Source organism: Lipophrys pholis (genome assembly GCF_963383615.2).
Source record: "Lipophrys pholis genome assembly, contig: SCAFFOLD_28, whole genome shotgun sequence".
In the NCBI taxonomy this organism is placed as follows: domain Eukaryota; kingdom Metazoa; phylum Chordata; class Actinopteri; order Blenniiformes; family Blenniidae; genus Lipophrys; species Lipophrys pholis.
Genome location: NW_028292088.1, coordinates 1330753 through 1341512, shown reverse-complemented (window position 1 = coordinate 1341512; position 10760 = coordinate 1330753).

The following is a 10760-nucleotide window of genomic DNA, read 5'->3' as shown; positions in this document are numbered from 1 at the left end:
ACACCAGGAGAACATTCATGTAACCATCAGTGTTGATCAGGAGAACATTCATGTAACCATCAGAGTACACCAGGAGAACATTCATGTAACCATCAGAGTACATCAGGAGAACATTCATGTAACCATCAGAGTAGATCAGGAGAACATTCATGTACCCATCAGTGTTGATCAGGAGAACATTCATGTAACCATCAGTGTTGATCAGGAGAACATTCATGTAACCATCAGAGTACATCAGGAGAACATTCATAGAACCATCAGTGTTGATCAGGAGAACATTCATGTAACCATCAGAGTACATCAGGAGAACATTCATAAAACCATCAGGGTGGATCAGGAGAACATTCATGTACCCATCAGTGTTGATCAGGAGAACATCCATGTAACCATCAGAGTACATCAGGAGAACATTCATGTAACCATCAGGGTGGATCAGGAGAACATTCATGTAACCATCAGTGTTGATCAGGAGAACATTCATGTAACCATCAGAGTACACCAGGAGAACATTCATGTAACCATCAGTGTTGATCAGGAGTAGATCAGGAGAACATTCATGTAACCATCAGAGTAGATCAGGAGAACATTCATGTAACCATCAGTGTTGATCAGGAGAACATTCATGTACCCATCAGAGTAGATCAGGAGAACATTCATGTAACCATCAGAGTAGATCAGGAGAACATTCATGTACCCATCAGAGTACATCAGGAGAACATTCATGTACCCATCTCAGTACATCAGGAGAACATTCATGTACCCATCACAGTACATCAGGAGAACATTCATGTACCCATCTCAGTACATCAGGAGAACATTCATGTACCCATCACAGTACATCAGGAGAACATTCATGTACCCATCAGTGTTGATCAGGAGAACATTCATGTACCCATCACAGTACATCAGGAGAACATTCATGTACCCATCAGTGTTGATCAGGAGAACATTCATGTACCCATCACAGTACATCAGGAGAACATTCATGTACCCATCACAGTACATCAGGAGAACATTCATGTAACCATCACAGTACATCAGGAGGGGGGCGCTGCTGAGCACTGAGGATGTAGGACGTGTTTCCTAGTGGCTCCCTGAAATGTGACTTTTTAACAATATATTTTCACAATAATCCTCACCATTCGTGTTCACCGGGCATTATAACTGCTCGTTCTATACTTTTGAGACTTTTGCTCTTCAGCTGCGACAACAAAAATGACTCGCCGAGCAAAATCCGACCTGGCTAAGACGGGCTAAGTCCCGGTTGTCTCCTGAGCCCGACCCCCCGCGGGAGACGGACGCTAACGAGGTCCTGCTGGCAAGCATAAAGACGATGATGGATGACATGCGTGCGGATATCATCTCCAGGTTTGACTCTGTCATTTCCGCGACCGTGAAAAGGGAACTATCCGCGGCTTTGGGACCTTTGGAGCGTAAACTTGAAGCTCACGGTGAGACCGTAGCAGGCCTCGAGCTATCAGCTAACGAGCATACTACCCTGCTAGCCGACCTCCAGGGGAAGGCTGCTAAGCTAACCGCCCAGGTCGAGGCGCTGGCGAAGAAGTGCGAGGACCTCGAGGGCCGCTCTAGGTGGAACAATGTGCGGCTGGTGGGCCTACCTGAAGGTGCGGAGGGTCCTCGTCCCACCGAGTTCACGGCCGGGTTCCTCAAAGACTTGCTCCGATTGGACGGTAAGCCTGTGCTGGACCGGGCACACCGCTCACTACGTGCCAAACCCAGGGAGGGCGAGCCGCCGCGACCACTCGTTGTCCGTGTAAACCTCTCCCAGGTCCGCGACCAAATCCTGCGCCGAGCCAGTGAGCTGTCACCGCTGCTGTACAACGGGAGCAGGATCTCCATATTTCCGGACTTTACCCCGACGGTGGCTAAAAAACGAGCCGCCTTCACTCCCGTGAAGAGGGAGCGTCACGCATGCCCCAACATCAAGTTTGGTCTCGTCTTTCCAGCTACTCTCCGTATCACTTTGCCCAATGGACGGACCCACAGGTTTGACGACCCGGCCTCAGCCTCAGACTTCATACAGAAACACATTAAGAAAGCGGTCAGTCCTGAAACAGTTTAATACACCCGCCAGTGAACAGGTGAGCTACGAGTCCTGCCTGGTGACGTCTCTGCTCTGGACACTTAAACGTTGTGGACATGGTTCACTACAAATGACCGTCTTTTACTATCACTATTTGACGTGTGCCTTGTTCTAATTCCAATGTTTGAAAATGTTCATATTTGAAGAGTTAATTAAATCTTGCCTAGTTTTAAGGTTCCTACTTTACATTAAACTATTTTGTTTACCAATATGTCACCTTTCACACAAGCTTGCCAATAACAGTTGGTGAGTTTACTTCAGTGTTTGACTAGACGAGAGCGTTTGTTAACAGGATGTGGGAGGGATGCGCGCGTCTCGTTTGGGGAGATGCTTCTGCCAATGTGGGGGGGGGGATGGGTTCTGTGAGTTTTATTGTACGTTTTCACACCAGTCATATTTTCAGGGACTCTGCAGACCACCACCTATTTTCTTATATTGTAACTTTGTTTTCCTATCATGACACAGTCTAACACATCAACAATACCAACAGGAAGGGATTTAATATTTTCTAGTCTCAACTGTAAAGGGCTTAATAATCCTATCAAACGTACTTCACTACCTTCAACACCTGGGGGCGCAAATCATCTATTTGCAAGAAACTCACCTTAAAGTTACAGACCATGTTAAATTGAAGAATAGATGGGTTGGGCAAATCTATCATTCATCATTCAATAGCAAATCTAGAGGTGTAGCTGTCATATTGCATAAGTCTATTCCGTTCACTCACACTAACACAATATCTGACCCTAATGGTAGATATATTATTGTTACAGGTCAGATCCACAATACTATGATATTAATATTAGCAAATATTTACGCTCCTGATTTTGATGACGATTCTTTCTTTAAACATATTTTTTCGTTACTACCAGATATGTCTTCTCATCATTTGATATTAGGGGGAGACTTTAACTGCTGGTTAGACCCACAGCTGGATCGGTCTTCCCCCAGAGGGTCTCCACCCTCAAGATCCTCTAAGGTGATCCAGACTTTTATGCAGGAGTCTGCTGTGTCTGATGTTTGGCGCCACTTTAACCCTTCGAAGGGGGGGAGTATTCCTTCTTCTCAAATGTTCATCATACATATACCCGAATCGACTACTTCCTCCTTGACAATAGGTTACTCCCATCAGTCTCTGACTGTAAATATAATACCATAGTATTATCTGACCATGCCTCAGTTTCCTTGAAAATACATTTCAGAAATGTAGTTAATGAACGCCCACAGTGGCGTTTAAATCCACGCTTGCTTTCCAGTGAGGATTTTGTGAGCTTTATCTCTCAGCAAATTGACTTCTTTACTGACACCTATATGAGCCCAGGTATATCAGCCTCCCTGCTGTGGGAGACACTAAAGGTATATATTAGAGGAGAAATTATTTCATATGCTGGTTCTGAGAATAAGCTCAGAAAAGAAAAACTTACCAATCTGGCACAACAAATATCTCAGCTTGATAATAGGTATGCCGCCTCCCCCTCACCTGAGCTGTATAAAGAACGTTTGTTGCGGCAGGCAGATTATGATGTTCTTGCTACACACCGATCTACAGAACTTCTCCTTCAGACCAGGTCTAGGTCTTTCGAGCATGGTGATAAGGCCAGCAGACTTCTGGCACACCAGTTGCGTCAAGCTTCGGCAGCTCGCCAAATTCCTCAAATTCAAACAACCACGGGTATTACAACAGACCTCTCTGAAATTAATAAGACATTTGAGGAATTCTACATGTCTCTTTACTCTTCGGATCACAATACTTCCGCTCCAAATTTTGAAGGATTTTTTTGAGGGCTTAGACATTCCCTCTATTGAACAATCGGTGGCGGAGAAACTCGAGGAGCCAATTACCAGCTTGGAATTCAGTTCAATTTTTTCAATTCAATTTTATTTGTAAAGCGCTAAATCACATCAACAAACATCTCAAAGCCTCTTACAATGATAGAGAACAACAGGACCCAACTAAACCTTCCAAAGCAAGCAGGTGTAACAAGCAACAGTGGCCAGGAAAAACTCCCTCGCATGGAGAGAAGTTCAAGAACTCCCTCTTCAGGAAGAAACCGTGGGGCGGAGCCTAGACTCTGGAAGGACGGCCATCCGCCTTGACCGGTTGGGGGGAGAAGTACATGGGATAGGAGAGGGAGAGAGAGGAATAGAAGAGGGAGAGAGAGAGGAAAAGAAGAGGGAGAGAGAGAGGAATAGAAGAGGGAGAGAGAGAGGAATAGAAGAGGGAGAGAGAGAGGAATAGAAGAGAGAGAGAGAGAGAGGCAGACAGGCCAGATAAGTACAAATACTAAGAAAAGTCTATGATGAGCGTTGGTCTGATGATGAGCCAATCTCAGTCTGGAGTTTAAGGGCCGTGTCGTTGCGGTGGGGTCCCGGTGCTGTGGGGGGGTCCCGGTGCTGTGGGGGGGTCCCGGTGCTGTGGTGGGGTTGGGTAGTAGGACCGTCGTAACCCCACTCTGTGAGTCTTGGGTCTGATCCCCTGGATCCTGCTCTCCTCCTGTCAGGGATAAAAAAGACAGCGGCAGTGTCTGGTGGCTCCAGTAATGTTGTTACACAGAGAGAAAGAAAGAAAGACAAGAAACAGAAGCTCCAAATGTAGAGTTCCTCCCTTTAACGGGAGAGAAAAAATCCCCTCAGCAGTCTAGGCCTAGAGCAGCTCAATTAAAAACTGCAGTTACTTCCTTACAAAGTGGGAAAAGTCCAGGTCCAGATGGTTATCCGGCCGAGTTTTATAAAAAATGTTGGAATAAATTGGCTCCCCTATTACTCAACATGTTTAATGAATCTCTTCAACTAGGCCGCCTTCCCGAAACTTTGTCTCAGGCATCCATCTCTGTTATTCTCAAAAACAGGCAAAGATCCTTTAAACTGTTCCTCATATCGACCTATAAGCTTACTTAATGCAGATTTTAAAATACTCTCTAAATTATTAGCTTCACGGTTAGAATCTATACTCCCATCGATCATCTCCCCAGACCAAACCGGATTTATCCAAAACAGGCACTCCTTTTCCAACCTCAGGCGTCTTTTTAATGTCATTTACAACCCCTCCACCTCCAATTCGCCCGAAGCTCTGGAATCCCGAGATGCAGAAAAAGCTTTTGATAGGATAGAGTGCGACTACCTCTTTTACACTTTAGAGAAATTTGGCTTTAAAAAAAAAAATTATTTCCTGGATTAGGCTGCTTTATTCATCACCCGCGGCTTCAATCTGCACAAACAACACATATTCAAAGTATTTTTGTTTACATCGCTCTACTCGACAGGGTTGTCCGCTGAGCCCGTTACTTTTTGCCTTGGCCATTGAGCCTCCATCTCGGGCTTTACGTTCCAATCCCTCTATTATTGGTGTTCGGAGATATGGTATAGAGCTGAAGGTGTCTCTTTATGCCGACGATTTGCTGTTGTACATTTCCAATCCGGCTGTCTCTGTTCCCGCTGCCCTTACGACTCTCACTTCATTTGGTGAAATATCAGGATATAAGTTAAACTTAAATAAAAGTGAAATACTCCCCATAAATGCTGCTGCATCAGGGTTACCACTGCAAAATTTCCCCTTTAAGATTGCCCACCATAGCTTTACATATCTTGGAGTCCAAGTCACACGTGACTTTAAAGATTTATATAAAAGCCAACTTTGAGGCGCTTCTGACTCGTGTCCGTGAAGACTTTGAACGATGGTCTATACTCAATTTATCTCTGCCCGCTCGAATCAATTCGGTGAAAATGAATATCCTCCCTCGGTTTTCCTATCTTTTCCAGTGCATACCAGTCTTTCTCCCCCCAAAAGTTCTTCCACAAGCTAGATAGTCTGATTTTGCAGTACATTTGGTATAAAAAGGTTGCTCGGCTGCGAAAACTATACTCGCAAAGACCGCGTCATCTGGGAGGAGTGGCTTTGCCTAATTTCAGATTCTACTACTGGTCCGCAAATATCAGAATCTTAAAGCACTGGCTTGACGTTGAGGCCCTTCAACCTACTCCAACATGGCTAGTCTTCGAAGCCAAGTCTGCCTCTCCTGTGTCATTGAAGGCTTTAGTACATTCACCCATTCATTCGTCCATTTCACCTTATACAAACAACCTGACAGTTAGGAACACTTGTAAGATCTGGGTTCAGTTCAAACAACACTTTGGTCTCCAGTCGATATCTGTTCATGCTCCACTTGTTGCAAACCATATTTTTCCTCCATCCCAAACAGACGATGCTTTCCTGATTTGGTCCAATTTGGGAATTAAACATTTTAAAGACCTATATATTAATAAGACATTTGCATCTTTTCAACAGCTCTCAGACTCTTTCTCACTTCCTAAACACCAGTTTTTTAGGTATTTACAGGCCCGCAGTTTTGTTCGCAGCACATTCCCAGAGTTTCCCAACCTGCCCAGTAGTACTCCTTTAGATAATTTCCTGAAGCCTATGTCATCCTTGAAGGGTACTAGTTCACTTATTTATAACCAAATCCACTCATTGCGCCCGCAGTCCCTTAATTCTATAAGATCCCTTTGGAGTGAGGATCTGGGGATGGAGATACCGGACCGGCTTTGGGCAGAGATACTGAACAGGGTACATAAATCTTCAATTTGTGCAAGACATGGTGTTATTCAATGTAGGCTGATACATCGTGTGTATTTTACGAAAGCACGATCAGCAAAAATGTATAAGAATGTGTCCCCACTATGCGATCGTTGTCAGCAGTCACCAGCGAATCTCATTCACTCTTTTTGGCTCTGTCCTTCTCTCTGCAAATACTGGACAGATATTTTTGATACTCTGTCGGTGGTTGTGGGGAGGCCAATTAAACCAAATGCACTTTGTGCTCCGTTTGGTGTCTCCCCTTCAGCGTCACTCCACAAGCCCCAACGGGATGTTATAGCGTTCACAACTCTCTTGGCTAGACGGCTCATACTGATCACCTGGAAATCGAGTCGACCTCCCTCTCATACTCGCTGGAGAAGAGATATTCTCTATTTCATTAAACTGGAAAAAAATCCGTCTCTCAACCATTGGCTCATCCGACAAATGTGGCAGTATCTGGAGTCCTTTCCTTCAATATATCCAAAGGATTAAGTTCCCTCGGAGTGACCTAGATGTCTGAAAATGTAGGATGTGTGTCTCGGGTGGAGGTTAAAGCAGGTCCCAACTTAAACTTTAAACAATTTTAAATTGTGTGATGACTGATGTGTTTCTGTTTTTGTTTGTTTTTTTCTTTCTGAGTTGTATGTGTGAGTGTTTCTCAACTCAACTGTGTGATTATAATTGACTGACTATGTTAATATTTGCCAGATATCCATGTGATTAAAAAATGGTCTGTTGGAAAGAATAATAATAAAAAAAAAAAAAAAAGAAACAGTACATCAGGAGAACATTCATGTACCCATCAGAGTACATCAGAAGAACATTCATGTACCCATCACAGTACATCAGGAGAACATTCATGTACCCATCAGAGTACATCAGGAGAACATTCATGTACCCATCAGAGTACATCAGGAGAACATTCATGTACCCATCACAGTACATCAGGAGAACATTCATGTACCCATCAGAGTACATCAGGAGAACATTCATGTACCCATCAGAGTACATCAGAAGAACATTCATGTACCCATCAGAGTACATCAGGAGAACATTCATGTACCCATCAGAGTACATCAGGAGAACATTCATGTACCCATCAGAGTACATCAGAAGAACATTCATGTACCCATCAGAGTACATCAGGAGAACATTCATGTAACCATCAGAGTACATCAGGAGAACATTCATGTACCCATCAGAGTACATCAGGAGAACATTCATGTACCCATCAGAGTACATCAGGAGAACATTCATGTACCCATCACAGTACATCAGGAGAACATTCATGTACCCATCAGAGTATCTCTTACCTTAGCAGTGGGAGGGTTTATACTTTTAAACAGCGAGTGACGAGAGTACTCCTATTAAAGCAGTTTTTTTCTTGACATACTAGTAAACAAACACAAGCAGAAGCTTCATCAGTCTCGACTAGTAAGTTAATGAGTTTTGTTGCTGGTTTACTGGAAGTGACAGTTAGTCTGAGTTTAGTGAAACTAGATCAACCTCAGGTCGAGTCTCTCTAACTCATCAATCAGCTTTCTAAACTTGTGAGGATTTCAAAATAAAGTGTGTGCTTTTTAAAGCGCTGAGATTTTCAGTCATTAATCAATTAGAACAACTTTTATAACCATTAACTAACCCATTAGTTAATGGTTAACACATTTCTGTTTGTGTGAATTTAAAAATACCTGATGGAGGAAGTTCAACCTGCAGCTTTTAGACCATAGTCCTCAGTTCAAACAGTGGAAGAGAAGAGAAGTGACAGAGTTAATAATCAAACAGTGAAAGAGAAGAGAAGAGGACCTGTACCAGAGGACATGAGCCAAACAACACATGAGACGCACACACACACACACACACACACACACACACACACACACACACACACACACACACACACACACACACACACACACACACACACACACACACACACACACACTTCCACTCCTCACTAAAGGTGCTTCTGAAGTTGCTTGTTCTCTGTCATCATTTTGTTCAAACTTTAAAAATCATGTTCCTGTCTAGATAGAGCTGCTCAGGCTGGTTTAATCTAGAAAATCATGTTACTGTCTAGATAGAGCTGCTCAGGCTGGTTAATCTAGAAAATCATGTTACTGTCTAGATAGAGCTGCTCAGGCTGGTTAATCTAGAAAATCATCTTACTGTCTAGATAGAGCTGCTCAGGCTGGTTAATCTAAGAAATCATCTTACTGTCTAGATAGAGCTGCTCAGGCTGGTTAATCTAAGAAATCATCTTACTGTCTAGATAGAGCTGCTCTGGCTGGTTAATCTAAGAAATCATGTTACTGTCTAGATAGAGCTGCTCAGGCTGGTTAATCTAGAAAATAATCTTACTGTCTAGGAAGAGCTGCTCAGGCTGGTTAATCTAGAAAATCATGTTACTGTCTAGATAGAGCTGCTCAGGCTGGTTAATCTAGAAAATCATCTTCCTGTCTAGATAGAGCTGCTCAGGCTGGTTAATCTAAGAAATCATCTTACTGTCTAGATAGAGCTGCTCAGGATGATTAATCTAGAAAATCATCTTACTGTCTAGATAGAGCTGCTCAGGCTGGTTAATCTAAGAAATCATCTTACTGTCTAGATAGAGCTGCTCAGGCTGGTTAATCTAGAAAATAATCTTACTGTCTAGGAAGAGCTGCTCAGGCTGGTTAATCTAGGAAATCATGTTACTGTCTAGATAGAGCTGCTCAGGCTGGTTAATCTAGAAAATCATCTTCCTGTCTAGATAGAGCTGCTCAGGCTGGTTAATCTAAGAAATCATCTTACTGTCTAGATAGAGCTGCTCAGGCTGGTTAATCTAGAAAATAATCTTACTGTCTAGGAAGAGCTGCTCAGGCTGGTTAATCTAGGAAATCATGTTACTGTCTAGATAGAGCTGCTCAGGCTGGTTAATCTAGAAAATCATCTTCCTGTCTAGATAGAGCTGCTCAGGCTGGTTAATCTAAGAAATCATCTTACTGTCTAGATAGAGCTGCTCAGGCTGGTTAATCTAGAAAATAATCTTACTGTCTAGGAAGAGCTGCTCAGGCTGGTTAATCTAGGAAATCATGTTACTGTCTAGATAGAGCTGCTCAGGCTGGTTAATCTATAAAATCATCTTATTGTCCAGATAGAGCTGCTCAGGCTGGTTAATCTAGGAAATCATGTTATTGTCTAGATAGAGCTGCTCAGGCTCGTTAATCTAGAAAATCATCTTGCTGTCTAGATAGAGCTGCTCAGGCTGGTTAATCTAAGAAATCATCTCACTGTCCAGATAGAGCTGCTCAGGCTGGTTAATCTAGGAAATCATGTTACTGTCTAGATAGAGCTGCTCAGGCTCGTTAATCTAGAAAATCATCTTGCTGTCTAGATAGAGCTGCTCAGGCTGGTTAATCTAGAAAATCATTTTACTGTCTAGATAGAGCTGCTCAGGCTGGTTAATCTAAGAAATCATCTCACTGTCCAGATAGAGCTGCTCAGGCTGGTTAATCTAGAAAATCATTTTACTGTCTAGATAGAGCAGCTCAGGCTGGTTAATCTAAGAAATCATCTCACTGTCCAGATAGAGCTGCTCAGGCCGGTTAATCTAGGAAATCATGTTACTGTCTAGATAGAGCTGCTCAGGCTGGTTAATCTAGAAAATCATTTTACTGTCTAGATAGAGCAGCTCAGGCTGGTTAATCTAAGAAATCATCTCACTGTCCAGATAGAGCTGCGCAGGCTGGTTAATCTAGGAAATCATGTTACTGTCTAGATAGAGCTGCTCAGGCTCGTTAATCTAGAAAATCATCTTGCTGTCTAGATAGAGCTGCTCAGGCTGGTCAATCTAGAAAATCATCTTGCTGTCTAGATAGAGCTGCTCAGGCTTGTTTAATCTAGAAAATCATCTTACTGTCTAGATAGAGCTGCTCAGGCTGGTTAATCTAGATAATCCAGACAGCAATCAAGACCCCCAACAGCTCCCAGTCTAGATCCTAGTGGATCTTCCTGCTTCTTGATCAGGTCCTTTATTAGAGGCTCAGGAATCTGGCCGGCGTCTCAGCTTCCACAGCTCTGCTGAAGACACACAGCTGT